Below are 24,832 nucleotides of genomic sequence, written 5' to 3'. Positions count from 1 at the left end.
CTAAACAGTCGATGTGTTTTACATGCTTCAGAAATTAATAGGGAGGAAGGAAGTAATTATTCAAAATTCTTTCCCCCAGGAGGCTGGGACTATCTAAAAATTTGGGTTTGGCTTCAGGCCAGCCATCAATATTATACCCAAGCCCATATCAGCCAAGCCTGAGACCTGCTCCAGCCAAGACCTCTGAAAGGGACCTACTTCCACTGAAAAAGGCAGAATAGGAAGATTCTAGACCCCTAAGCAACTGAGTTTTAAGAAAGCATTACTGACTGACTTAGGATCAAAATGGGAAAATCTCATAAGTTATTAAGTTGAGTTTAGATAAGCAGCAAGAATCCAGTTCACAGGTAGGTACAAAAATATGGATATAAAGTTTTCAGCCACAAACTGTACCCATATAAGGTGTTTGGAACATTTGGCCTCGTATTAGTATTATTGTTACAAGCAAAGGAAGATGGTCCCAAGTGTGGGCACATGCATGTTTCACCCTGGCATTGAGTGGCAACGTGACTTTGGACTTTCCAAACCTCTCCAGGAATCATTGTGCCTTGGGGAGTTTCTGCTAAGTCAGTGGGCAACTGCATCACCCCTGACACAGGGCAGCTCCTTAAAAATGCAGTGGGCCTGATAACCTCCTCACTGGTGTAACTCCACTGACTTCAAGGGAGATATCCCGCATTTTACACCAGGGTGGGAAGAAAATCAGGACCAGGATTGACTTAAATGGTTTCTGGAATTCGTTACGTTAGGAGACCCTTCTCAGTTTGGGCACAACTTAAGAATATTTCAACTTCTTGTCCATGGGAGTTCTCAGCACACTGTCAACAATAAACACTTAAAGATTAGATTTCACAATATGCTTATTTTATTCAGACATCTGAATTTTGGCCAGAATTGTTTACATGCAAAGGAGAAGATGAGGCATTGAGGATTGCAGTATGACTGAAATTTCATCAGGGTCTAGTCATTGTTTATAACTGGCAAAGTGGTAATGTGCTCCACTCCTCCTTAACACTTTCTGTGTGAACCAAAGAATTTGCATATTTGCTCAAGTTCATTCTACTTTATTAACTGCATGGTTTTTTGAGAGAGGATCTTATTATCCACCATCATGTTGCATATTCTTACTGCATTTTCAATTGATTGACAAGTGAGATTGGGGAACAGAAGTATCAGAAAGCAATGAAGGAGCAGAGGAAATGACAAATGTGAGGAAGTGAGAAGCTTGACTTGAATGGAAATGCATGGAGGACAGGCTTTAAATGATACAAACACACAGACATCAATCGGACACTGCAACAGGCAAAACAGACTGTAGTAGAAGACAAGTGAAGACATAAATGGGAAAGTATAAAAAATATCGATGCTCTCTGTGACAAAGGAAATATGGGTGGGCACAGGGAGACATGAAACTCATGGGGAAACTACAGCGGGAGGGGGAAGTTGTACTTCTCCTCCAGTTTGAAACCAGGAGTCAAAAATAGTGCTAAGGGCCAGGTCCTCAAAAGTATTTAATACCTTTAAGAATCTGGGCCTACGTGTTTAAAGTGCAGCCCAAGAAAGTTTGAGCCCCATGACTGATCTCTTTAACTGCAGAATAAGGAAAGCATTGATTAATAATCATGAATTCAAATATCTTCCATACATCCAGCCAGGACGTACAATCAACAACAATGGTGTGTGGTCATTGTTGACTGAAGGGAGGAAAAGTCCTCTTCAGGTTAAAGCATATGCAATTATTTGCAGGAAGTTCTATGGCCTGTGTTATGCAGGAGGTCAGACTAGATGAGCACTGTGGTCCCTTCTGATCTTGGAATCTATGATGAGAATTAGGATAACTAGAACCTGTTCCTGATTCTGGACAGATTTTCTGAGTGAGCTTGAACAAGTCACTTAAGCCCACTTTTCAAAAATGGCCTCTAATGCTGAATGCCTCTGAAAATCCTACGCTATGTGTTTGAGGTAGGATGCCCACAAATTAAAGAAATCCGGAGGCCACGTTTGAAAATTTAACTCTTAATCTCTCAGTTTTAGTGCCCCATGTATAAAAGATAGTTAATAACACTCATCTACCTCAAAGGTATGTTGTGAGGCAAAGTTCATTAATGTTTTTAAAGTGCTCCGAGAACTTCTCACAGTGGGAGCTATGGAATTGTTATTAAAGACAGTTAATATAAAATACATATTATAAAAATTAAATTTGTATAAGGTATGCATTTGATTTGGTCTTCAACATTCTGCCAAGTTTCCAAAATGACTGTTGCTAACTCAAAATTTGGGCACCTATGTGTGATGAGACATATAAACCCCACACTGGGACAGAAGGGGTTAAGGAGCACTTCTGAGCCCAGGTGACCCCACCACACCACACTTGCAGAATCTGTTCCAGCTGGAAGATGAGTTTAAAAGAGAGCCAGACTGCTCAGAAGGGGGCATGGATGGCATGTAGCCTAACACAGTAAACTCCCTCATGTTCTTAGGGTCAAAATGTGGGTAAAAGAGATAAGAGAAAAGGAAGGACTAGATGAGATTATGTGTAGTTATGGGGCAGTAAATTATACGTGGAAAATTGTCTCTCTGGCTGTGAATTTAGAATTATATAATAAAATAAAGGGAAAGTAAGACTTGTCCCCTATGATAGATACAGTTTGAGTTTATATATGGTAAATGGAGTCCCCATTGCCAAATATATACTGCTTGATCTAAAACAGGTAAAGTGGGTGTAGCCTTCTGCATCCCTGAGATTGGTGTTAAGAAATTTCAAATAATATCTAATTTGGTAGCCATTATGGCAGCTGAATTGGCGAGAATGTTAGCATGAAACTGGATAAGGGACATATGGCCTACCACCGCTGTTATCTTTTTCAGATCCATCATCAGGTATTTTGGCAATGAAAAAGGAGTACTTCAGAAAGAAGGAATGATGTAATAAATGAAATATTGTTTCTGACAACAGAGTTGTTATAAGAAAAGGAGTACTTGTGGCACCTTAGAGACTAACCAATTTATTTGAGCATGAGCTTTCGTGAGCTACAGCTCACTTCATCGGATGCATACCGTGGAAACTGCAGCAGACTTTATATATACACAGAGAATATGAAACAATACCTCCTCCCACCCCACTGTCCTGCTGGTAATAGCTTATCTAAAGTGATCATCAGGTTAGGCCATTTCCAGCACAAATCCAGGTTTTCTCACCCTCCACCCCCCTACACAAATTCACTCTCCTGCTGGTGATAGCCCATCCAAAGTGACAACTCTTTACACAATGTGCATGATAACAAATTCACTCTCCTGCTGGTGATAGCCCATCCAAAGTGACAACTCTTTACACAATGTGCATGATAATCAAGTTAGCCTAACTTGATTATCATGCACATTGTGTAAAGAGTTGTCACTTTGGATGGGCTATCACCAGCAGGAGAGTGAATTTGTGTGGGGGGGTGGAGGGTGAGAAAACCTGGATTTGTGCTGGAAATGGCCTAACCTGATGATCACTTTAGATAAGCTATTACCAGCAGGACAGTGGGGTGGGAGGAGGTATTGTTTCATATTCTCTGTGTATATATAAAGTCTGCTGCAGTTTCCACGGTATGCATCCGATGAAGTGAGCTGTAGCTCACGAAAGCTCATGCTCAAATAAATTGGTTAGTCTCTAAGGTGCCACAAGTACTCCTTTTCTTTTTGCGAATACAGACTAACACGGCTGTTACTCTGAAACCTGAGAGTTGTTATACTCAGGCACGAATATAACACTCACATGGATTCCAGCACATGCTGGGTTACTTGCCAATGAAATAACAGATAAGGAAGTGAAAAATGCCTTTAAAAATTGAGAAATTGAAATAGAGATTCCTTCAAGTAAGCTGGAATTTAAAAGTTTAGTTTAAAAGGATTAAAAAAGGAATGGCAATAATTGTGGACCAAGGAGAAAAGAGGAAGATGATTATATGACATATGCCCCAAACTAGAAGCTAATGCGGTAGTCCAAGTTTATGAGAGGATCAGTGAAGTGCTCATATTTAGACTGTTAATGGGCCACTGTGGTTTGAGTAATCACTTATATTTACTGAACAGATGCCAAGATGGGTTATGTAAAACACATAAGGTTAAAGAACCAGTTGATCACCTGATATACAAATGCAGGGAATGGTCCCAGGAAAGAAAGGCTCTTTATGAAGAACTTTGATGCTTTAAGGTGACATACGATACTATGAGGGTATTGGGAAAATGGGGTAACAGTAAAAAAGCTCTACTTTTTTTTAAGGATATAGAGCAGGGTAAGAGACTGTAGTGGCATGTATGTATGAGGAATATAGTAGGTGGTGATTATAGACTCAGCCTCTGAGTCTGCTTTGGGAAAAAAAGAGTGGGAAAAAAAAAGGGAGGGCGGGAGACAGGAGAGACCTATCTTGGGAGCGCCTCATTAAGGGCACAGCACGTGTCCTGCTTGTATGGGAGAGGTCTGCAAGTGGCAGCTACCCCAGGTCTTAGAGGAGGAACTAGCCTTTCCCTAGGACTAGGGAACCCTTCTTCACTCCTTCTCTGGTGGATCATTTGTGAGCCTTTTGACCACACCTTGGACTGGAAAAGTGAGTGGTATGTGGCCCAGGGAGGCAGCCCCGAAGCACTCTGGGGTGTTTGCTACCCTTCCCTCTCATAGGGCCTCGGTCAAAGTCCCATGGAGAGGGAGACCCCAGGCTCCCCTACCAACCATCCTTATGTGAAGGGGGCACAAGCCCCTCCCTCTTAGACATAAGGAGGGATGATAGGTATGTAAGCCCTGAGTCAAAGGTGCATAACCCACGTGGACCTGGAGGTGGGCTGAAGACGCTTTCTTTCAGGAGGATGTTGGATTGACTATACGTTCATAGATTCATAGATATTTAGGTCAGAAGGGACCATTATGATCATCTAGTCTGACCTCCTGCACAACACTCCACAGAATTTCACCCACCCACTCCTACAAAAAAAACCTCACACCTGTGCTACTGAAGTCCTCAAATCATAGTTTAAAGACTTCAAGGAGCAGAGAATCCTCCAGCAAGTGACCCGTGCCCCATGCTACAGAGGAAGGCGAAAAACCTCCAGGGCCTCTTCCAATCTGCCCTGGAGGAAAATTCCTTCCCGACCCCAAATATGGCGATCAGCTAAACCCTGAGCATATGGACAAGATTCATCAGCCAGACACTACAGAAAATTCTTTTCTGGGTAACTCGGATCTCACCCCATCTAATAGCCCATCACAGGCCATTGGGCCTATTTATGAATATTTAATTACCAAAACCATGTTATCCCATCATACCATCTCCTCCATAAACTTATCGAGTTTCATCTTAAAGCCAGATAGATCTTTTGCCCCACTGCTTCCCATGGAAGGCTATTCCAAAACTTCACTCCTCTGATGGTTAAAAACCTTCATCTAATTTCTAGTCTAAATTTCCTAGTGACCAGTTTATATCCATTTGTTCTTGTGTCCACATTGGTACTGAGCTTAAATAATTCCTCTCCCTCTTTGGTATTTATCCCTCTGATATATTTATAGAGAGCAATCATATCTCCCCTCAACCTTCTTTTAGTTAGGCTAAACAAGCCAAGCTCCCTGAGTCTCCTTTCATAAGGCAAGTTTTCCATTCCTCGGATCATCCTAGTAGCCCTTCTCTGTACCTGTTCCAGTTTGAATTCATCCTTCTTAAACATGGGAGACCAGAACTGCACACAATATTCCACGTGAGGTCTCACCAGTGCCTTGTATAACGGTACTAAAACCTCCTTATCCCTACTGGAAATACCTCTCCTGATGCATCCCAAGACCACATTAGCTTTTTTCACAGCCATATCACGTTGGCGGCTTATAGTCATCCTATGATCAACCAATACTCCAAGGTCCTTTTCCTCCTCCGTTACTTCTAATTGATGCATCCCTAGCTTATAACTAAAATTCTTGTTATTAATCCCTAAATGCATAACCTTACACTTCTCACTATTAAATTTCATCCTATTACTATTACTCCAGTTTACAAGGTCATCCAGATCCTCCTGTAGGGTATCCCTGTCCTTCTCTAAATTGGCAATACCTCCCAGCTTTGTATTATCCGCAAACTTTATTAGCACACTCCCACTTTTTGTGCCAAGGTCAGTAATAAAAAGATTAAATAAAATTGGTCCCAAAACCGATCCTTGAGGAACTCCACTGGTAACCTCCCTCCAGCCTGACAGTTCACCTTTCAGTAGGACCCGTTGTAGTCTCCCCTTTAACCAATTCCTTATTCACCTTTCAATTTTCCTATTGATCCCCATCTTATCCAATTTAATAATTCCCCATGTGGCACGGTATCAAATGCCTTACTAAAATCCAGGTAAATTAGATCCACTGCGTTTCCTTTGTCTAAAAAGTCTATTACTTTCTCAAAGAAGGAGATCAGGTTGGTTTGGCACGATCTACCTTTTGTAAAACCATGTTGTATTTTGTCCCATTCACCATTGACTTCAATGTCCTTAACTACCTTCTCCTTCAAAATTTTTTCCAAGACCTTGCATACTACAGATGTCAAACTAACAGGCCTATAATTACCCGGATCACTTTTTTTCCCTTTCTTAAAAATAGGAAATATGTTAGCAATTCTCCAATCATACGGTACAATCCCTGAGTTTACAGATTCATTAAAAATTCTTGCTAACGGGCTTGCAATTTCTTGTGCCAATTCCTTTAATATTCTTGGATGAAGATTATCTGGGCCCCCCGATTTAGTCCCATTAAGATGTTTGAGTTTTGCTTCTACCTCAAATATGGTGATGTCTACCTCCATATCCTCATTCCCATTTGTCATGCTACCATTATCCCTAAGATCCTCTTTAGTCTTATTAAAGACTGAGGCAAAGTATTTGTTTAGATATTGGGCCATGCCTAGATTATCCTTTACCTCCACTCCATCCTCAGTGTTTAGTGGTCCCACTTCTTCTTTCTTTGTTTTCTTCTTATTTATATGACTATAGAACCTTTTACTATTGGTTTTAATTCCCTTTGCAAGGTACAACTCTACTTGACTTTTAGCCTGTGTCACTTTATCCCTCCATGTTCTGACCTCAATAAGGTAGCTTTCCTTGCTGATCCCTCCCTTCTTCCACTCCCTGTATGCTTTCTGTTTTTTCTTACTTTGCTGGACTCTGTTACCCCTTAAGGGGGCGAACACAACTGGTGACCTGGCTGGAGTTCCTACCTACTGAAAGGGGGGTTGCCACAGCACCAGAGCAATTCCTGGCAGTGGATCCCAGCTGGGAGTCAGTAACAGAACCACTAGGTGGCACCACTGGTAAGACCAGTCCTGTCACCCCAGGATTAAACAGTACACGTCAGAACCTCTATCTCAGCTTTTAGCAATGCTGCCTAAGTTGTTTTCCATATAAAAGCTTTCTGCTCTTCTATTTCTTATTGGCAGGCCTGAATTTTGCAACATGGTAGTTCCAAAGTAAGACAAAATACTTGATTTAATCCCATAATGAATTATTCTTAATAAGCAATGGATTTGGGGGTTTCACTCATACATTCCTAAAATACAGCACTGGGAAAAGTCCAATAGGTTGAGGAAAAACCCAAGATATACTGTATATTAGGAAAAGGATTCAGTTGCGAGATGAACCTTGTAAAAAAGGTAATGACGAATACTGTAGCAAAGCAGGAAAGAAGCCAGGAGAAAAAAGTAAGCCAACAAAACAGAAAAGAAAATCTAAATGATGGAGTGAATTGCATAAATAGAGAGAGAGAGAGAGTAAATATAACATAAAACAAGCTGGCTGATTGGAAAACAGAAGAGCCATCAAAATAAAAACACAGTTTTATGGAATGATATAGAAAATTAATGAGACAGATAAAAGGTTAGCAAGCTCATCTGAAAAAAACAAAAGATAGTGAACAGAGGCACTGGTTGGCTGAAAGGCTTGGTAAGTGGGTCAGAAGCACTTCTGTTTTAATTCCCCTTAGGTTGTTAGTGACTGACAGCTATCATCTCATCGATGTTTGGTAACTGATGTGAAACGAGTTTCTGGTCTCATTCCAGTATCTAATCAGTGTTTGCAGCACAGAGGCCATTATCACAATTGGCACTTAGGCCCAGATCTACAAAAGTATTTAAATTCCTAACTTCCATTGAAATCAATAGAAGTTTAGGAGCCTAAAAATCTTTGTGGATCTGGGCCTTAGTTAGCAAACTCGTTAGCAGTCTCAGCAGAGCAGTTGAGGGCTCAATTGGCATTGGATCTGATCTCTTTCACTTGCCCTTGCCTAGACATAATGAGTTGTAGTGATCATACCTGGGAGCAAGTGGATAAGCCTGGCTAGGTGCTAAGTAAATTGACTTGATCTCTGTAATCATGGGTTCTTCTCTGACATACTCAGGCCCAAGTAAATCAAGCTGTGGGGCATGGCATTCAAAAGAAACATCTACATTTATCATGCCACCATATTTGTCTTCATCGTGGTACAGTAACTGCAGAATTCTCTATAGTTACAATGAACAAATAGCAAGGTAAATGGAACTGAAGTGGATGGTAAATGTGAATTTTTTTTAATGGTACCCACTGTATCCTGTAGTGTGCTTCTCAGAACCCACCAAAGGAGTATGAAGTAGCTAATTCCATCAATTTATTGAATGAGATTTCAACAGAAGTTCAGTTAAGACTTCAGCCTCACTACCTGCCAAGGTCTATCTACCAAGGTCAAAATTTTCAAAAGTGGCCACTGGTTTTGGGGTGTCAAGTTAGGCATCCAGAAAATGGAGTCACCTGCAATCAGGTGTCTCTACCTAAAGAGCGCTCCTGTCAGAACAAAGGGTACAAAATTGCGACAATTCCATCTACACATTGAATTTGTGTGACTGACTGAAACAGCATGTAGAACAGTTAATGGCTCTCTTGAGATCTGAGGAAGTTAAAACTATAATGACAGGTTGTCTCCTCTGAGACAGTGAAGAATGTAACGATTTTGAGTTCTCCCAGTGTCAAAGCTCCTTCAAAGTGTGGGTCTTGTGGAGTCCCCATTAGGGACTGCAGTCTAGGACATAGTGGGTCAGAGGCTTCTCACTGGGAAACATGTTTGTTCTAAAGCAGATGGCATCTGTCAGGTTAGGAGATTTCTGATTTAGCGTGGTTCTTCACAAAAAACTACACAAGGACTACAGTGAAACTCCCAAGACACTCTACTTGCTTGTCATTATCTGTATTTAATTTCAGTGTATCTGGTGTTTTCTGTGTCTGAAATACTGACCTGCACAAACAGTGAGAGTTTGATGGTGGCATAAGCAGCTCAGGCTACTTCAATGCTCTGATGTCCATGTGTTGTGTGACACCACCATTATACTATTGCAAGAGCCAAAATTACTCTGGCAGGGGAGGTAAAACTGACAAAAATGAAAAACACAAAGGGAGATAGGACTGGAGAAGAGAAATTTTAAGATACCACTTGGTAAAGAAACTCAATTAAAAAGAAAAGGAGTACTTGTGGCACCTTAGAGACTAACCAATTTATTTGAGCATAAGCTTTCGTGAGCTACAGCTCACTTCATCTGTAGCTCACGAAAGCTTATGCTCAAATAAATTGGTTAGTCTCTAAGGTGCCACAAGTACTCCTTTTCTTTTTGCGAATACAGACTAACATGGCTGCTACTCTGAAACCTGTCAATTAAAAAGAAAAGTGACCTAAGGTGGTCTGAGGCATCAACTGCCAGACGCAGCACATTATTGTCAGAGAAGTAGGATGGTCCCATGGTTAGGGTGCTAGCCCAGAACTTTGGCATCCTGGGTTGCAATCCCTTGCTCTGCCCACAGACTTCCAATGTGACCTGGCACAAGTCACTAAGGGCCAGCTCCTTAAAGATATCTAAATGCCTAACTCCTACTGAAATCAGTAAGGTGCTTAAATCCATTTTGGGGTTCTAGGTCTTGGGTCTTGTCTGCTTGAACAACTAGTTACCAGCAAGCTCACAGCTGGTGTAAATCTACCTCACAGCACCCCTCTGAGGCAGATGAGGAACTGTGGCCCATAAGCCCAGATCCTCAAAGGTGATTTCAGTGGAAGTTAGGAGCCTGATTTCTTTTGAGGATCTGGGCTAGAGAGAATTAGGGCTTCTCTACATGAACAATTAGATCACAGCAAGCTAGGGTGTGAATCTACCCTGCACTAGCTTGCTGTGGACTAACCATCTGTATGGAACCTGCTGATGAACAATAGCTGTTCATTAATGCCCTTTGATCTAGCCCCATTTTGAAGAAATCAATGAGAGTTAGGTGCCTAAATACCTCTGAGGAGCTGGGCCTGAGTTCCTCATCTGCAAAATTGGGATAATACAAACTTCCCTGCCTCATAGGGGTGTTGTGAGGATAAATACATTAAATAATATGAAATGATATGATAAAGGGAGTTATATATGTATGTAATATGAATAATATTTATTTTATAGTGGTGTGGTGCTGATTGAAATTTTTGGAAACTTGAAAAAAAATGCAGAGAGATTTTTTTATAAAATATTCGTGAATCCCCATATCCCCACCTCCTTTACCAGCTTTACAGTAGCATATAAGGATCTCAAACAGGGATTGGGGCCCCATTTTACTAGGTGGCTTAAAACCAAAAACACAAATACAGTTCCTACTCACAATCTAGGATTTGGGCAATACACAGAAGAAGGATGAGCTAATACACAAGGGGAAGAGTTGTGGGAGGACAAGGTAAGAGCAGAGACAGGAATGATTGCTTAAGTTATTAGTCACAGCACAAACTTATCCTCTTTCTCCATTTTGTTTTTAACTCAAAGAATTTGGGAAACCACATGGGGGGAAAATGTGAGTTTGTCATCTGTAAGCTAGTGAAGACTGCAGAAGCAGCAATCAGTGGGAGATCCTATAATGGCGGTGGCAGAAAAGAACAAAGAGCCAGAGTCCATTGAGAGTACTACCTTCTGGTGTGGCGATGTAGCTATTCAGCTGGTTTAATTTCAAATGGGCTTGTGGCCCCTGAGGTTTCAGGTTAAAACTCAGCCACCACTCAGAAAATGGCTGGATGTTCCAAGGCCAACATATGCTGAGGTCACAACTGATTTGTCATTGAAATCTGTTTTAAGGTCAGCTGGCCCTTTAAGGGTTCAGCTTGACTTGTGCCAGGATTAGCCTCCCCCTGCCCAACTGCAGGGAAAGAGTAGAGCGGTCACATAACTAAGGAAGCAGGTGACTGAGAACAGGTCTATTAGGATATATAAGGGCATCCCATGGGCATTCAGGGGAAGATTCTATGGACAGAGACATGGGAGTGTATGCTCTGTTAAAGAGCAGAGGGCTGGCAAAGAAAAGCCAGTGAGGAGGCCTTGGTTGGTAAATAGGAACAGTCCTTGGAAAGGAAAATCAGGCCAGTTTAAGCTATCAGGCAGTCCAAGAGCTTGGGTTCCCCCTATGCTGTCACTGTGTAAGGTGACACAGCCACGTTTGTCCACATGGGGAAGAAGAGGCTGACTAGAACCCAGGAGGACTGGAAGTCTGAGCTAGGAGAAGGGCTAAATGCTGTCATAGAAGGGGACAGACCCTAAGAGGAAGAGTTATGCCCAGCCAGAGTCTGGGATGGAAGACTGCTTCTTGTTTCCTTCTAGGACTTCCGGTAACTTTGTGTCTTAGCCAGAGGACTAATTCTCCTCTGTGACCTAATTAGGCTGGAAGCTGATGGATGCCTGAGAGACAAAAGTGAGGGACATTGAGGCAGTGGATGGGCCTGAAGCTAGACCAGGTAAGCCCCTGCTACAAGCCATCAAGGATTTGCATAGCTTGCAAGGCACTGCATTTAGCCACATGGAGTGGAAATCTATCAACTGCATGAAAAAACTTGTCCACAGTATGCATCCGATGAAGTGAGCTGTAGCTCACGAAAGCTTATGCTCAAATAAATTGGTTAGTCTCTAAGGTGCAAAAGTACTCCTTTTCTTTTTGCAAATACAGACTAACACAGCTGTTACTCTGAAATATATCAGGCTGGTTATTTTGAAATCTGTCTGACCCAAGGCCCCCAAAGTCTCTGAGCCTTGGTGCCATGCGGGTTCCAAATAGTGACTGGATCCTGTGGATATGTGACAGGATGTCAGTCTTGCATGAAAATTCTGGACTAGAAAGGGGTTTTTCTTGGGACAGGCCATGCTGTGAAGTAAATGATAAGGGTTAAACAGGCACCAGTGAGAAATTCTAACCACATTGCTTCTTAATATGCCTTAATACTTCTTGTAGGGTTGCAGCAGGAGACTGTTACTGTACATCAATTATGTGTCTTATAAAAGCCAGAAATACAGCATTGTTCAATACAACTAGTGTCTAAATACTTAGTTAATACTAGCTACTCTACCGTAAAATCTATCAAATGCAGAGTTTACTGTTCATCCCTTAACTGGCAAGAGCTTTTTAATAGGGCTATCAATTAATGGCAGTTAACAAATATTTGCACCCGTAAAAATGATAAACAAAAGAAATAGTATTTTTCAATTCACCTTATACAAGTACTGTAATGCAGTCTCTATCATGAAAGTGTAACTTACAAATGTAGATTTTTTTTTGTTACTAACTGCACTCAAAAACAAAACAGTGTAAAACTTTAGAGCCTATAAGTCCACTGAGTCCTACTTCTTGTTTAGCCAATCGCTAAGACAAACAAGTTTGTTTACATTTACGGGAGATACTGCTGCCTGTTTCTTATTTACAATGTCACCTGAAAGTGAGAACAGGCATTTCCACCGCACTTTTGTAGCTGGCATTGCAAGGTATTTACGTGCAAGATATGCTAAACATTCGTATGCCCCTTCATGCTTCAACCACCATTCTGGAGGACATAGAATCATAGAATATCAGGGTTGGAAGGGACCTCAGGATGTCATGTAGTCCAACCCCCTGCTCAAAGCAGGACCAATCCCCAACTAAATCATCCCAGCCAGGGCTTTGTCAAGCCTGACCTTAAAAATATCTAAGGCAGGAGATTCCACTACCTCCCTAGGTAACGCACTCCAGTGTTTCACCACCCTCCTAGTGAAAAAGTTTTTCCTAATATCCAACCTAAACCTCCCCCACTGCAACTTGAGACCATTACTCCTTATTCTGTCATCAACGACCACTGAGAACAGTCTAGATCCATCCTCTTTGGAACCCCCTTTCAGGTAGTTGAAAGCAGCTATCAAATCCCCCCTCATTCTTCTCTTCTGCAGACTAAACAATCCCAGTTCCCTCAGCCTCTCCTCATAAGTCATGAGTTCCAGTCCCCTAATCATTTTTGTTGCCCTCCACTGGACTCTTTTCAATTTTTCCACATCCTTCTTGTAGTGTGGGGCCCAAAACTGGACACAGTATTCCAGGTGAGGCCTCACCAATGTCGAATAGAGGGGAATGATCACGTCCCTCGATCATGCTTCCATTCTGATGATGATGGTTAAAAAATAGTGCATTAATTAAATTTGTGACTGAACTCCTTGGAGGAGAACTGTATGTCTCTCATTCTGTTTTACCTGCATTCTGCCATATATTTCATGTGATAGCAGTCTCGGATGATAACCTGGCACATGTTCATTTTAAGAACACTTTCACTGCAGATTTGACAAAATGCAAAGAAGGTACCAATGTGAGATTTCTAAAAATAGCTACAGCACTCAACCCAAGGTTTAAGAATCTGAAGTGCCTTCCAAAACCTGAGAGGGATGAGGTGTGGAGCATGCTTTCAGAAGTCTTTAAAGAGCAACACTCTGATGCGGAAACTACAGAACCTGAACCACAAAAAAAGAAAATCAACCTTCTGCTGGTGGCATCTGACTCAGACGATGAAAATGAACATGTGTCGATCCACTCTGCTTTGAAATCGTTATCGAGCAGAACCCGTCATCAGTATGGACACGCATCCTCTAGAATGGTGGTTGAAGCATGAAGGGACATATGAATCTTTCGCGCATCTGGCAGGTAAATATCTTGTGACGCTGGTTACAACAGTGCCATACAAATACTTGTTCTCACTTTCAGGTGACACTGTAAACAAAAAGCGGGCAGCATTATCTCTTACAAACGTAACCAAACTTGTTTGTCTGAGCAATTGGCTGAAGTAGGACTGGGCGGACTTGTAGGCTCTAAAGTTTTACACTGTTTTGTTTTTGAGTGCAGTTATGTAACAAAAAAAAAATCAACATTTGTAAGTTACACTTTCATGATAGGGATTGCACTACAGTACTTGTATTAGGTGAACTGAAATATACTATTTCTTTTGTTTTTTACAGTGCAAATATTTGTAATAAAAATTAATATAAAGTGAGCACTGTACACTTTGTATTCTGTGTTGTAATTGAAATCAATATATTTGAAAATGTAGAAAATATCCCAAAATATTTAAATAAATGGTATTCTATTAGTGTTTAACAGCACGATCAATCACGATTCAGTTTTTTAATTGCTTGACAGCCCTACTTTTTAATCTAAATGGTGTTCTCAACTGACGCAGGGAGAATTGAAATGTTCTGATAAAGAAAAATCTTTGCCCTGAAACTAAACTGAATCCATTTTCTTTTGAGTTCACTAACTTGTAGAAATGATTGGCTCAGCTCTCCTACTGGTGTGAATTGTTGAAGCTCCACTGAAGTGAAAGGCACAGCACCAATTTACACAGGCTGAACATCTGGCTTATTTTCTAGTTTCACTTAGCTCAGCAACTGCTGGATTCTGGTGCAAGTGGAATTGCTACAAACTTACAAGGAAGACTGTTAGTATTCCTTCAGGATGGTGGAACCGGGAAGCACTCAAAATTACAAGTCTGACTTTTTGCATGCTGCCTTTCAGTAGAGGATCTTAAAGAGCTTCACAAATGCCTAACAGCGCGGTAGGTGTCATAACCATACAGCTAAGGTTTCAGAGTAGCAGTCGTGTTAGTCTGTGTTCGCAAAAAGAAAAGGAGTACTTGTGGCACTTTAGAGACTAACCAATTTATCTGAGCATAAGCTTCCGTGAGCTACAGCTCACTTCATTGGATGCATTCAGTGGAAAATACAGTGAGGAGATTTATATACACACAGAACATGAAAAAACGGGTGTTATCATACACACTGTAAGGAGAGTGATCACTATAGATGAGCTATTACCAGCAGGAGAGTGGGAGGCGGGGGGAGAAAACCTTTCGTAGTGATAATCAAGGTGGGCCATTTCCAGCAGTTAACAGGAACTTCTGAGGAACAGTGGGGGGTGGGGGTGGGGGAAATACAGCTAAGGGTAGCCTAAAATTCCTTCTTACCTGTAAGGGGTTAAAAAGCTCAAATAACCTGGTTGGCACCTGAGCAAAAGGACCAATGGGAAAAGAAAATACTTTCAAATCCGGGGAGGTGGAGGGGGAGGCAGCTTTGTTTGTGCTCTTTGTTTGTGTGTTCTCTAGGGAAGCAGAGAAGCATCAGGTCAGAAAACTCCTCCTCCTAAATCATCCTAAAATGAGTCTCAATATTGCAAAAAAAGTAAGTAAATAAGGCAAGACGCGTTAGATTATCTTTTGTGTTTCGCTTGTGAATTTTCCCTGTGCTAAGAGGGAGGTTTATCCCTGTTTTTTTGTTTTTTTTTTGGAACTTTAAAGTTTTGCCTAGAGGGGAATCCTCTGTGTTTTGAATCTGATGACCCTGTAAAGTTACCTTCCATCCTGATTTTACAGAGGTGCTTCTTTTACTTTTTTTTTCTTTATAATAAAGTTCTGTTTTTCAAGAATCTGGTTTACCTATTTGGTTAGTATATTATTCTCAAGCCTCCCCAGGAAAGGGGGTGAAGGGGCTTGTGGGGATATTTTAGGGAAACAGGAACTCCAAGTGGTCCTTTTCCTGAATCTTTGTCTAACTCACTTGGTAGTGGCAGTAGTACCCATCCAAGGACAAGGAAGGATTTGTGCCTTGGGGAAGTTTTTAACTTAAGCTGGTAAAAATAAGCTTAGGGGGTCTTTCATGCGGGTCCCCACATCTGTACCCTAGAGTTCAAAGTGAGGAGGGAACCCTAACAGTAGGATAGGGATGTATAGGAATTGTTCAGGACAGGCAGGAGAATGTAGCACAGGGATGGAGTTTAAAGTGGAAGGTTCCAACTTTATTACTTTTTAAATTGAATAAAGGGGAGGGCATTAGCCACCCCCTGCAAAATGCCAGCCATGGCTTTGGGCATAGTGCAATGTTAATGTTCTCAGTGCCAAAAAAAACAATATTGAGGGTTTACTTGATTCAGCCTCCCTCTGAGATGGAAAGAGCAGGGTACACCTCAGTCTGTCAAGGTGTAAGGTCTCCCCTTGTTCCTCCAGGCTAAGGGTCCACCAGTTATCCCCTGGGTCTAATGTTTATCTCTGGGAGCTGGCCCCTCTGACCCTCTCACTGGCCGCAAGGTACAATGAAACTATAAACTCTTATAAGTTTATAAACTTACAACTCTCAAATCCTGTCCTTACTCCTTATTAACACAAAACTCAGACTTCCAGGGTAGTGCAAGGAAGGTGAAAAAAGGACACTAGACCCCTTATCAGACTGCGCCAAGTGAAAAATCCCTTCCTGATTCCCAAAATTAGTCACTGGTCAGACCCACACAGAATCTTTGAATCACAGTTCAAACCATACCTCCATTATAGGTAGGGCCCTACCAAATTCATGACCATGAAAAACGTGTCAGGGACCATGAAATCTGGTCTCACTCCATGAAATGTGGTCTTTTGTGTGTGTTTACCCTATACGATACAGCTTTCATGGGGGAGACCAGTGTTTCTCAAATTGGGGGTCCTGACCCAAAAGGGAGTTGCAGGGGGGTCACAAGGCTTTTTTTATGGGAGATTGTGGTATTGCCACCCTTACCACTGTGCTGCCTTCAGAGCTGGGTGGCCGGAGAGTGGTAGCTCTTGGCTAGATGCCCAGCTCTGAAGGCAATGCCCTGTCAGCAGCAGCACAGAAATAAGGTTGGCAATACCGTACCCTGCCACCCTTACTTCTGCACTGCTGCTAGCGGCGGCTCTGCCTTCAGAACTGGGCTCCCGGCCAGCAGGCGCCGCCCTCCAGCTGCCCCGCTCTGAAGGCAGCGCCCTGCCAGCAGCAGTGCAGAAGTAAGGGTGGCACTATCAGATCCCCTCTACAATAACCGTGTGACCGCCTCACAACTCTTTTTCGGGTCAGGACTGTTAGGGGGCTTATTCCTTCACCCACTTACTTCCCTGGTCCTTCTCCCATGAACAGAGAACAACAACACCCGAACTCCAAAGGTGCAAACAATTCGATGTTTATTGGGGTGAACTTCCAGCAAGCATGATTCCAGTTTCCTTCCTTAGTATCCTCCTTCCCAGCTCTGACAACACAGAGCCTTACACCTGTGTCCCTGTTCCCATTCCTGCCCTTAGCAAAACATGATTCCAGTTTCCTTACCTCCATTCCCTGTTCCCGGTTCCCCCGCCCCAGCCCCAATTGACTGCAGACTATATAGTAAAACTTGAGTTCTGCTTAGCTATACCTTAACCAATCATTTTCCTGAAATTTAACTAACCAATCCTAACATATTGTAACATGATTATGTAACCAATTATATCCCACCACCTTAATTAGTTTACACCCAGCAAAATTAATTATACAGCAGACAGGAACAATCACAGAACCAGACAGAGATAATACAGACAAACAATAGGGAAATGGGGACTACAGTGATAGAACAAACACAGAAATGAGGATTTCACATCCCAGCTATTGATAAGTGAGTTCTTGCCAGACAGGATGCTATCAAACTAAGTTTTCTTTTACATTTTCTGGGCACTTCCCTTTCTCTGGAGGTGATAGGCACTATCAGGACAGGATTGTATTCCTAACAGCTCAATAGCACCTCATTTCAATGTGACTAGTTTGAAATGTGAGGATGTGACCATTCGCTTCCCAGCTTATAGCTGCCTCTGTTGCTTAGCCAAAGGCTTTAGCCTAAGAACAGGGCCTCAAACTGTCACAGTAAGAGAAGGACCTTACACTGGCAGACAGTGATTTTGATTCTTTCTTTTATACCTCTAACTAGCCAAGTGATAAGAATACACCTAAATTCTTTGAGTACAGGCCTTTACCGACAGGCCTGAATATCTATATCCTAACAAGGACCCCTAAAATTACAACTCTGTGAAATTTCAGATTTAAACAGCTGAAATCATGAAATTTATGATTTTAAAAATCCTATGATCATGCAATTGACCAAAATAGACTGTGAATTTGGTAGAGCCCTAATTATAGGCCAAGGCAGCAGAATAGCTGCTGTCGCTGCTTCAATGGTGTTGCATTCATGAAGGGGAAGGCAAAAGAGACAGTTGACTCCCCCTGACCACAGCATAGCCAATAGCAGCCGAGAGAGGCAAAAAACCTCGTTACTTAAGTACTTCGCTGGATCAGGCAATCACACAGGAAAGCGCCAGATGGTGCAGCACCACACACAACTTCCTGCTGCACCTTCTGAGGTCTCTCATCCAGGCATTGGCCCAGCTTGCCCTTGTTTAACTTGCAAGCTATTATAGCAGTGTCATAATGCTGGCTGGGGTCTGCAGTATATCCAAGTGGGTGTGGCCTCCTAGGTGGGCCCAAGAAGTAACTCTGAGAGGAAGCTCAGGGTGTGGGTGTACTTCTGGCATGCGGCAGAAAGCAAAACTGTTGCTCCAGCAGCAGGAGGAGAGCTGCCTCCTGCTTGAGTGGGTCAGGAATTTTGCTGAAACTGTTTTTTGTCAGGTTTCAGAGTAACAGCCATGTTAGTCTGTCTTTGCAAAAAGAAAAGGAGTACTTGTGGCACCTTAGAGACTAACCAATTTATTTGAGCATGAGCTTTCGTGAGCTACAGCTCACTTCATCGGATGCATACCGTGGAAACTGCAGTAGACATTATATACACACAGAGACCATGAAACAATACCTCCTCCCATCCCCACTGTCCTGCTGGTAATAGCTTATCTAAAGTGATCATCAAGTTGGGCCATTTCCAGCACAAATCCAGGTTTTCTCACCCTCCCCCCCCCCCCCACAAACTCACTCTTCTGCTGGTAATAGCCCATCCAAAGTGACCACTCTCTTCACAATGTGTATGATAATCAAGGTGGGTCATTTCCAGCACAAATCCAGGTTCTCTCACTCCCTCACCCCCCTCCAAAAACCACACACACAAACTCACTCTCCTGCTGGTAATAGCTTATCAAAAGCTTTTGTAAAGCTCTGAGACCTATGGATGAGAGGTACTATAAGAGAACTGAGCATTATTCCCAAACCTTGCATGTTCAATTGTCTATCTCTAAATACAGTTTTTGTTAGCGGGTGCTACACTCTTCAGTAAAATTTTAGGCAATTGACGTAAATAACAAGGATGATGCAGTTTCATGGAGATTTGTATGAAAAGAGCTATATTTGATCTGTGCAAATACAGAATATTGATATATTAGTCTCCAGGAATTTTCAAGTAAGAACGAGCCCTGCAAGTTTGACCAAGTGCTGCATAACATACAAAAAGGGTTCCCGGACTCTCTTCAGAAGAGCCGGGGTGCCCACCCATGTTTCCTGCTCCAATTCCCATTTGGATAATTATGTTCTACCTTCCTAAACTTTGCTTGTATTTTCTACTGACTACAGTATTTTGCACCCGGGCGATAGACTGAGGCTACATCTACACTTGCAGCTAGGGGTGTGATTCCCAGCTCACACAAACGTACTCACATCTGCTCTCATCAAGCTAGTATGCTAAAAGCAGCTGCAGGAGCACAGGTGGCAGTGAACAGTGGCATGAGCTGGTGAGCCCAATTACGCCCCTATGGAGTCCAGGCAGGTTTGTACTCAAGGTGGCTGGCCCCTGCTGCCTCTTGCTGCTGCCTGTGGTCCCGTGGCCTGATTACTATTTTCAGTGCACTAGCTCGATGAGAGCTAAAGTGAGTGTGTCTGCAGGAGCTGGGACTCAAAACCCCCAGCTCCAAGACATAGCCTGGGGGCTGGTCTACACTACCGCTTAAGTCGATGTAACTTACGTCTCTCGGGGTGTGAAAATGACACCCCCCTGAGCAACGTAAGTTACATCGACTTAAAGAGGTGTCCACACCACGCTGTGTCAGTGGGAGAGCATCTCCCGCTGCCATAGCTTCTGCCTCTGGCAGAGATGGAGTAATTATGCTGAGTGGAGAGCACTCTCCCATCGGCACACAGCGTCTTCCCCAGACATGCTACAGTGGCACAGCTGCATCGGTACAGCGGCATCAATGTAGCATGTAGCGTAGATTTGCCCTCGGTTTAATATCTGTCTGGTTTTTCTGAGTGAGACTGTGCCCTGTCCGGTTAGAGAACCCATATTGGTCATCAGCATGGCTGGTCTGTAAGGGGAGGGGGAGAGAAACAATCTGAATTAAATATATTTCTGGAGAGGAATGAAATTTGTTACTCTGACATTAGGGAGAATTTTTTGTTACAAAGGCCGGATGCCAAATTAGCAATGAGTCAAAAAAGAGCATCACTCTTCTTGTTATTACTGTTGTATCTTTACACAGGACGTTATGTTCTTTTACATTAGCATCCATCCCACTCTACGTTTATAGAGCTGCTATGTGCCAAGTTACACATACAGGTATGCCAGTCCTTTCTAATCATCAAAGCTTTTAAGCAATCTATTTATCCAGTTTGCCTGTCCTTCATATTTATAGGGCCTTGGACAGATCTATAGAGGTATTTATAGCCTCACAGAAGTGTACGAATGGAAGGGACCTCAGTAAGTCAGCTAGCCAGTCCCCTGCACTCCAGGCAGGACTAAGTAATAAAATCCAGTAATTTAGGTGCCTCATAGGATTTTTCAAAAGCATTTTATCTGCATCTTTTAGGTGCCTAAATACCTTTTAAAAAAATCTACCCTCAGCAGCTATGTAGGTATCAGCATCCGCTGCCTTCCTGTGTACGTCACACTTCATTGAGTCTGAATGTCTCCATTTTACACAGTGCTTCAGCATCCTTTTTAATTTTAATTTTAGGAGAAACGGACAAAGCACTAGAGAGGAGGAAAAAACACATCAGGCTTAGAAAGTTCGACGCAAACAAGACTCCTGATTTAGAGCCTGATCCTGCACCACTGAGGAAGGTTGGATATTGTTGTTCTCTAAGCACAGCCCATCCATCATTCTAAGGCCCTGGTGGCTATTGTATGTAGTTATTAAAATATTATTCATACATGCAGGACAACTTGATTCTGAAGGCAGCTGAATGTTCCTGCTCTTCCTTTGGCCATAAAACCTCAGTAACTCAGTGAAAAATGTGACTCTCTTTCCCCTCTTAGTCCATGTTATAATAAATGTGTGTCTTTACAATAACATATAAAGACCACAAATGAAATCATAGCTCCATGCTGCTAGGTGCTTTACAGACACAATCGCTACTCTGAAGAGCATACCATTAGGGTTGCCAACTGTCTAATCACACAAACCCAAACACTTTGCCCTGCCCCGCCCCTTCCCCACCCCTTCTCCAAGGCCCTGCCCCACTCACTCCATCCCCCCTCCCTCCATTGCTCACTCTCCCTCACCCTCACTCACTTTCATTGGGCTGGGGCAGGGAGTTGGAGTGTGGGAGGGGGTGTGGGCTCTGGGCTGGGGTGTGGGGCCAAGGGGTTCAGAGTGTGGGAGGGGGCTCCTGGCTGAGCTTGGGACAGGAAGTTTGGGTACTGAAGGGGCTCAGGGATGAGACAGGGGATTGGGGTGCAGAACGGGGTGAAAGGTGTGAGCTCTGGGAGGGAATTTGGGTCCAGGAGGGGGCTCTGGGCTAGGGGGTTGGTGTGCAGGAAGGTGTGCGGGGTGCAGGTTCCAGCCAGGAGGCACTTACCTCGGGCTGCTCCCGATCACTGGCAAAGTGGGGCTAAGGCAGGCTCCCTTCCTTCCCTGGCCCTGCACCGCTCCCAGAAACGACTGGCACATCCCTGCGGCCTCTGGGGGGGCCAGGGAGCTTTACACGCTGCCCTTGCCCACAAGCACCACCCCTGCAACTCCCATTGGCCACAGTTCTCGGCCAATGGTAGCTGTGGAATCCGCTCTTGGGGCGGGGCAGCATGTATAGATCCCCTACCTCCCTGGGGCTGCAGGAATGTGCCAGATGCTTCTGGGAGCAGTGCAGGGCCAGGGTTTGAAGGGAGCCTGCCTTAGCCCTGCTGTGCCGCCGGACTTTCAGCGCCTAAAATCTCCCAGTTTGTCTTCAGGAGATAGGGTGTGATTCCTGGAGACTCCTGGCAAAACTGGGAAGGTTGACAACTCTATCATACATTCTAAATAAATTAGACAAACTGCCACTGGGGTGTGTAGTGATGTGTAGTGGCTAGAGATTGAGGGACCATTCTCCCCACCCCAGGTGGGTGGAGCGAAACCAGCCTTGCCCCTTTTGCCAGAAGTATGGGTTAGAATAAAAGGGGGGCCCAATAGCTCAGTTGGTGCTGGATCAGGGAAGGAGGCAGATGTCTCTTCCAGGAAATCATGCTCACTGCAGGATCCCAGACCAGCAGCAGAGCAGAGCAGCGCCCTGCTGACTGAGGAGGCAGAAGGTCCTGTGGAGTTGCCAGAGAGGACGCTGCCCGACTACGAAACATTGAGACAGAGCCCAATCCCAGTGGAGCAACACCATCTGAGTGGGGTAGGAAGTAGCTGAGGGAAACCAGACTTTAGTCTGGTTGTGCTTCTGGGAAGCAAGGCAGTGTGTTCGTGTTTCCCAGCTGACCCAGTGGCGGGACCACCTTCCACTTTTAGGGCCCTGAGCTGGGACCTGATGGAGTAGGGTGGGCCTGTGTCCCTCTTCCCTGTGCCAGCCCCCATCCCAAACCTGGGATCTGGCTGCCTACTCACCTGAGGCCAGAAGACCTACGCCTTTAGACTGTTTACTTGCTGTCTGCCCCAGCCTGGAGGCTTACAGGTAAAGACAACTGCTTCTTGCTCTACCCCACCCAGAGGACCACAGCCCCAGACTGGTGATTGCAATCTGCCCCAGCCAGGAAGTTTAAGGCTATAATCTGCTTGTTGCCTGGCCCGGCCAGCAGTGCCAATGAGCCCAAATATTGTTGCCTGCAGTCATGATGGAGAGAGGCCTCCCTGATCACTTGAGAGCAAGGGACCGCTACAGTATGAAATACTCTTATGTCCATTTTACGGATGGGGAACTGAGGTACACAGAAATTAAGTGACTTGCCCAAGTCTGTGTTAGAATGAGGGGGTTGAACTCAGGTATCCTAAGTCCACAAGGTCATTCTTTCCTCTCATTTCCTTTTGAATAGCACTCAAGTGATTTCAACCATCTTTCTCATTTCTTTGGCATAGCTGTCCTTCAGTAGGTTCTTCAATAGACAGCACACAAATGAAAAAGCCAATTAAACATTAGACTCAAGCTATTCACCTACAGTATAGGACAGAGGGAGAGAGAGAGATTTTTTAATGCTCGGCGGCACACAGATACTGCACTGATGTGTGCTATATAAACTCATTGATAGATTTCAAATATATAACACATTGAGTCGTTGAGAGAGTGGGAGCCTTTTTTCTAATAGTCTCAGACACAAGAACAACGCAGTGTTCAATGAAACTGAAAGGTGGCAAAAGCAGAATAGATGAAAGGAAATACTTTGTAACTCAATGCATAATGAGACTGTGGATCTCATTACTGCAAAATGTCATTGAAGTCAGGTTCTTAGCAAGACCTGGAGAGGGATTGGATGTTTCTGGGGATACAAAAAATATCCAGTGTTATAGTTAAGACTAAAAAACCCTCTTGCTTCCAGAGTTTAAACCAATCTCTAACTACTTGGGGTTAGGATGAAACCTTCCTGGGGGCAGATTACCCCATATCTTTGGGATGTCATGCATCTTCCTCTGAAGCAGCTAGAACTGACCACAGTTGGATAGTGGACTAAATGGAGAATGAGTCTGATCCAGTGTGGCAATTCCAATCTCCCAACCAAAAATAGAAATTAGGAATGCTTGAGATACTTTGCCCCCACTGAATGCCAATCCTCAGATAGCTTTGCTTCCGTACTTCCAACACATGCAACTGAACAGAAGCATTTTGCAGAACACTGCTTGGTCTGAAGAACACCTTAAAAATATGACCATTATGAACTCTGCACACTAATGAGGTAAAGCGAGAAGGGGAATGGATCATGTACCCGCCAGTAGAGGATATATATACTCTTTGGGCTGCAGGGACTGACTGACACTGTCTTCATTTCTATTCTTTTTGACATAATCTGACTTGATATACATGCATCTGGGGGAAAAATCTAATAGGTTTGTTTGTCTGAGAAAGTATGGGGAGAAGGGAAATCCCCTCTCAGCACTCCAAGTTTTGATTCGTGGTGTTAGTGTTGGGTAGCTGTTTCTCAGAGTAAACTCATTGGTAGGTTGCATTGGTAGAGCAGGCAGGATTGTCACTCTAAAGGATCATGATAAATCAGCAGGGAATGGATCCACATAATACATAGCAATGCAAGCCTGATTAAACTCTGGGTGGACTGACCAAACCAGTCACACCAACCACTACCATTCCCCTCATTGTAGGTTACATTCTTTAGGGACCGTTATTTTATTTCTATTTTTTTTAAAGGGTGGCATCAGGCTTTCTCTTCTGGAATTAGCTAGTAAACTTAAAATAAGAGCTCTTAATAAGCTCTTGAACTGCCTGAACTGCTTGCTATGCAAGCATACAGAATGTATGGAGAAGAAATAAAAATAAATTCCTCATGGAGAGGACAGGGGTAGGCTAGCTACAGCAAAAAAGAGGGATTTTTGTTTATAGACTTAAATATCCTTGACTTTAAAAGAATAAATGTA

The sequence above is a fragment of the Eretmochelys imbricata genome, chromosome 3 (genome assembly GCF_965152235.1).
Source record: "Eretmochelys imbricata isolate rEreImb1 chromosome 3, rEreImb1.hap1, whole genome shotgun sequence".
Taxonomy (NCBI): Eukaryota; Metazoa; Chordata; order Testudines; family Cheloniidae; genus Eretmochelys; species Eretmochelys imbricata.
The sequence above is the reverse complement of the archived record's forward strand: the minus strand, read 5'-3'. Positions refer to the sequence as shown.